We start from the raw sequence: 6,000 nt of genomic DNA, 5'->3' as shown, positions 1-6,000 counted from the left end.
AAAACTTCAAATATTTTGGTTATTTAGAACGGAAGTGGAATTGCAGTACATGTCATTCCAGTATGGTAAGATACAGGATAAGTAGGTGGGAATTTTGTGTGTTATAAACCCATCACGCTTTAGATGATACTCCCTCTGTCCCAAATTATTTGTTGCAGAAACGGATGCATCTGGAACTAAAAATACATGTAGATACATCCATTTCCGTGACAAATAATTCCGGACAAAGGGAGTACTTCTCACCCTTGTCTCAGACTTCATAAAGAATATCATCACAAATACATCTATGGAACCAACAAATGAGGAAATCAGAGCAAGATACAAGAATGCCCAAATGAAGCAGAACGCAGAATTACTATTGCAGCTGCAAGCTTAATTGTTGGCACGGTATCCTCAGTTGGAACTTGGAACCAAGCGAAGAACATAGATGAAACTAGGGTTTCATACCAGCATCGCGGTAATGCTTTCGTTTCATATTTTGCGTGACACGGCCAGCCGCTGCTGGAGGCAGCCCCTGCTTGGGCACTGTCATGCAAAACTAAAATTGAGCACGATAAAGACAGAACGTTTCCCCAGTAACTGAAGTAAACAGTAGGGGACAGAAACGGTCTCTAAGTTATCTTCTCAACCAGGGGTAGAGATACTTCATACATACTTTCCATTGGGCTACAAAATTCACCGCCACTACTACTACTACTACTTCTACTAGGGAACGTTTTTTCACCATACTTTTCAACCTGATGATGCGTAGGTGATGCTCAGAACAAGCCCGAAGTGGTCGCTAGGCAACACAGGATACTCAATGTTCTGGACTACCTTGCGGACTGTCTTCTCCTTGTAGTGTGATATCCCAGGTATCGCCTCCTTGCCGATCATCTCGATGGTGTCGATCTCGAAATCCGGCAGCTTGCACACGAACCGGTCCAGCCTCTTCTGCAGCTTGCGGTTGCCTGCCAGCATGCCGTTAGCCCTCGTGTCGTACGTCCAGCCGTCCTCACCTGGCTTCAGCTCAGCCCAGGCATCGAGCCAGCCGTCTGAGAGAGGGAAGGGCCCGTCGCCTTTGTCGTCCCAGTTCATGTCTCCGCAGAATATCACGTTGCGGAACTTGTCCAATATCCTCATGGATGCATTCGCCTGAGTTACTCGTTCCTTGCTGTACATCTGATTCCACGCGCAGGGGCTCTCCAGGTGGCTTGTGGCCAACACCAACTTGGTCGCGCCTCCAATGTTGATGTCTGCCACGCACAGCTCCCTTTCCATGACTGAGTTGGAAAATGGGATGCATTCGAATGAACTCACGGGCAACTTGCTCATCTGCACTTATTGCAATCAAATCACATTACTGAAATACATGAATGAAATGATAAGAGGATGCATGCTCTAAAGCTGCAAAGGGGAGCAATAGAATGTTTGAGAGCAGTAGCGCTTTACATGGCATTATATAAACAGATTGGTCATATGTGCATCTTTTTTTTTTGATAGTAATAGACTTTTATTCCTCAAATAATGGATAGATCGTTTACAAGCAAATGAGAAATAAAGTCAGGGATGGACATATCCCATGAACTAGAAGATCTAGAGCTAAACGAGTTGCAAGCTAGTTCATCTGCTACTTGGTTTGCCTCCCGGTAACAGTGCATGTAGGTCACTTTAGCAAAGTCCAGAGATAGTTGTTTACACTCCATAAGTGTCGCCGTATCAGGCCCTAGGTACTCATCCATCAGCTGTACCGATCTACTGCAAAGGCGCAGTCAGATTCTATCTCCACCATGTTACAGCCTATGTTTGCTGCCAGAATCAGTCCGTTCTTGATGGCCATAATTTCCGCCGAGTCTACAGTACTAACATGTGGTACAAACCAAGTTGCTGCTGAAATATAATCTCCTCTATCATCTCGAGCAACAGCCCCACAAGCTCCTGACAGTGTCTCTGCATTGAACGATGCATCAACGTTGATCTTTATGGTTCCACGGTTAGGCTTTTTCCACATATGCTCCTTCAACCGGTTGGAATTTTTTGACGTACATGATCTTATATAATTTGTTGCCAAAACCCGAATTGAAAGAGCAGTTGCATGCAAACAGTTGGTCATATGTGCATCTTGGTGGCCATAATATAGAAGGCACACTTTATTTTAATGGAGATTAAAAATTAACAGTTGCATGCAAACTGTAGAAGAAGATGAGTAAATCAAAATTCACAAAAAAATAAAATCAAAATTCACATATGCTTGCACTCGCCCATATATGAAGTTTGCAAGAAGCGGTGAATACCTGCATGCAGTAATACTGTCTCTGCATGGCCATCCTAGCTGACAGCGAGCATTTGTATTCTTGCCACCAGCCAGATTTTTGTAGAAGCATATATATGTTTGGTGTAACCTCCTGCAGTTAGACAGGGAAATTGAGAAGGGGAAAATAAGTAACAATAAGTTCAAACTGAAAAACTCTGGACCTGGAAGCATATAAGATCTGGGTTGTGGTGCTGAATAAGATTTCCAAGAGCATACATCCTTTTTGTCAGTTCCAAATCCTCCCGAAACCATACGTTGTATGTCATGACTTTGATGGTCTTCTTATCCAAATGAGTCTCAGAATTTACTGTGGAAAGCATTATAAATATTTAGCTTCTAACCAGCATAAAGTAGCTAGAAATATTTGTTTAGTTCATCAGTTTAGACAAACAACATAGAAGGGTTCACTGGTTTCAAGATAAGTTCATGCTGGGTTTCAAGACAAAGAACATATGATATCTAAGATAAATCTGTTAGTGACTTTTATAAGGATCATGCATTCATGCTGAGTTATATTCAGCATAACAGGAAACAGACTATATAGACTCGGCATCAGTCTGTAGGCAATATACTACTCCCTCCGCCCCATATTAATTGTCGTTCAAACGGATGAACGACTAATATGGGACAGAGGGGGTACATTTGAACAGATTCAGATGAAAGGACACCATCAATCAGGAGAGACATAATACAGAAGCAATTCTTCCACATTCCACAACTAGAAAACTCCATCGTCCAATATATCTAGACATGTTTTAGTGTTGGATACATCCGTATCTAGATAAATCGAAGGCAATCTTTTTGGGACGGAGGTAATATTATATATATACAACGTACCCACGTATCTGTGTTTTTGAAAAAATGACGTATCGCAGTGTCCGTATCCGTATCCATATTGCTGTATCCATGCATTATAGGGAGAGACGTAGTAGAGGAGCGATTTTTGCACATTCAACAACTAGAAAACTCCAGTACTTCATTCAGAAAAGGTATACCAAAATAAATAAATAAATCCTTTTTACTTTAACCCTAGATAAACCTTTTTCGTTGGTTGTCTCATCCCTTTCATTGGAGCCGGCGTCCTCATGGACGATATCTGGTGACGCCACGCAGCCTCTCTTCCTTGAGCACTCTAGATAAATGAAGTAAATATTATTGCACAGACAAGGTTATGCTGTAGAATAAATTTGACAACAAAGTCAAGACTATCTTATATAAAAAAGTACTCCCTCCGTCCCATAATATATGAGCGTTCTTTACACTAAACGCTCTTATATTATGGGACGGAAGGAGTAATACATTAAGCAGAAACTGCAAACCCTGTGTTGTATTACCCCCATCCCAAATTACTTGTCTTAGATTTATCTAGATACGAATATATCTAAAACTAAACACTAAAAAGTGTTAGACACATCTGTATCTAGACAAATCTAATTTGGGACAGAGGGAGTACTAATTAGTAACCATGGTAAAGGCTCAAATACAATTCAAGTGAACACAAATTGGAGCAAAAACCGAAAACCAATATATCCCTCGTCATTGTACATCAATTTTCTAGTAGTTTACTATGTTGTGAAATTCCATATGTGCCCATTTGACATGGGAATTTAAGCCCCTTCCAAGATTTGATTTACATTATTACTTGTTCCCAATTATACAACTTGACTTTAAAATAGTTTACTCGAGTGCATTATGAAACAATATGAGATAAATCAGGAGCAGTTACTCTTCTTTTACCTCACTAATTATAGATAAGCAGAAAAACTCCAGTACTTGATTTGTTAAAAAACATACAAAATCAAAATAATCCTTTTTTACTTTAACCCTAGAAAAACCTTTTTCAGCGGTCGTCTCATCCCTTTCGTTCGAGCCGTCGCCCTCGTGTACGATGTCTGACGTTGCTGCGTGGCCTCTCTTCCCAGAGCACCCTAGATAAACCAAAGGAAATATTATTGCATGGACAAGGTCATATTGTAGAAGAAATTTGACATAACAAAGTGACATTATTTTGCATGAAAAATTAATACATTTAGGCAGAAACTGCAAGCTCTATGTTGTACTCCCTCTGTAAACTTTTATAAGACATAAGACGTACTTTTATAAGACGTTTGACCTAAAATGTCTTATAAAAGTTTACAGAGGGGAGTACTACTTAGCAACCATGCTAAAGCCTCAAACACAATGAAGATCAGATATATCTCTCATCATAGTACATCAATTTTCTCATATAGTTTACCATGTTTTGAAATTCTATCTGTGGCCATCTGACATGGGAATTTAAGCCCATTTACATATGCCATTAGCATTATTACTCGCTCCTAATTACTCAGGTTGATTGTACCATAGGTATCCAACTCTGTTAACAAACAATTTAAGGGCAATCACGAGCATTACTCTCTTTTACCTCACTAACTATAGTTAACTTGTCGTGATTTAAGATGTGTCAGACTGAAATTTGTATAAGATCCCAACATTTCATCCAAAAACAAGAAAGATCCATTGTTACAAAATAACATTTGAAAGATTCAGATAAAAAGACAGCAGATCAGGAGAACACAACGGAGAATCGGTTTTTGCACATTCAATAACTAGAAGAACTCCAATATTTATTTTTTTAAAGCACACAAAATCAAAATAACCCTTTTTAATTCAATCCTAGATACTGTAGAAGAATCTTGATAGGGAACTCAAAGTAAAGATTATTTTGCATACAGAATAAGCAAAAAATATATATAACCCTAGATGAACCTTTTTCGGCGGCAGTCTTATCCCTTTCGTTCGAGCCGGCGCGCTCGCAGACAGCGTCCGGCGACGGCGCGCGAGCTGACTTCATCGCGGCATCAGAGCGGCCTATGTTCCTCGGGTCCCGACGGAGCGGGAGGAACGAGGCGCCGGCGACGGCGGAGAAGTCCAGCTCGTCGCCGTCGTCAACGACCACGGGGCGCGCGGCGCCGCAGACGGCGCAGGCGGCGGAGCTCCCGGGGTTGACGAGCGTGCAGCGGGCGCAGGACCACTGGGCCGGCGGGAGCGGGCGAGACGACGAAGAGGCGACGACGGCGGACAGGCCCAGCGACGCGCCGTCGACGTCCACGGGGCGCACGGCGTCGCACGCCGCGCAGGCGGCGGCGCTCAGCGGGTTGCGGAGCGTGCAGCGGGCGCAGGGCCACTCGGGCGGCGGCGGGGAGCGACTCGGGGGCCCCGGCGGAGGGAGCTTCGAGGGGGAAAGGGGCGGCGGGGGCGAGGAGGCCATGGTGAGTCTCGGGGAGCGGAGGCGGAGGGTTCTACTGGGAAGGAAGAGGGGTTTGGGCTGGGGGAGGAGGCGGCGGAGGGGAAGGAGGCCGCTGTGAAAAGGGGGGCGAAAGAGGAACGTGGCCATTGGAAAATTTTGAATTTTGAAGTCGGGGGCTCCGTCCGCCGGTGCGTGTGGTGCGCGAGGCCGAGCGTCCTCTCGAAGGAACCGGGTCTTCCAAAGGCCGGTGGATAATACCATCCTTTCTTTCAAGGGAAAATATACCATCGAAATATACCATCTTTTTTTTTTTGAACATCACTACAAGCACAAGGGCTCATACATACACGCATACACTCACCCCTATAAACACACGCACATCCTACCCTATGAGCACCTTCATGAGACTGAGTTGGCATGTCATCTTCAAATTTACAAAGTCACCGTAGGCGTCTCGTCGTCGACGGGAACGTCTCCT

At 43.5% G+C, this 6,000-nt stretch overlaps 1 non-coding gene across 1 annotated transcript; it reads right to left on the bottom strand.

Moving 5' to 3' along the window:
- Positions 1–556: 556 nt before the first annotated feature.
- On the bottom strand, positions 557–5,698 carry LOC109776529 (uncharacterized). Its single transcript, XR_005759605.3, has 6 exons — positions 5,042–5,698; positions 4,129–4,221; positions 3,333–3,425; positions 2,455–2,600; positions 2,274–2,384; positions 557–1,314 (listed from the first exon to the last, which is right to left on the bottom strand). It is a non-coding gene; the product is annotated as an uncharacterized protein (transcript).
- Positions 5,699–6,000: the final 302 nt, after the last annotated feature.

The sequence above is a fragment of the Aegilops tauschii genome, chromosome 6 (genome assembly GCF_002575655.3).
Source record: "Aegilops tauschii subsp. strangulata cultivar AL8/78 chromosome 6, Aet v6.0, whole genome shotgun sequence".
In the NCBI taxonomy this organism is placed as follows: domain Eukaryota; kingdom Viridiplantae; phylum Streptophyta; class Magnoliopsida; order Poales; family Poaceae; genus Aegilops; species Aegilops tauschii.
The sequence above is the reverse complement of the archived record's forward strand: the minus strand, read 5'-3'. Positions and strand labels throughout refer to the sequence as shown.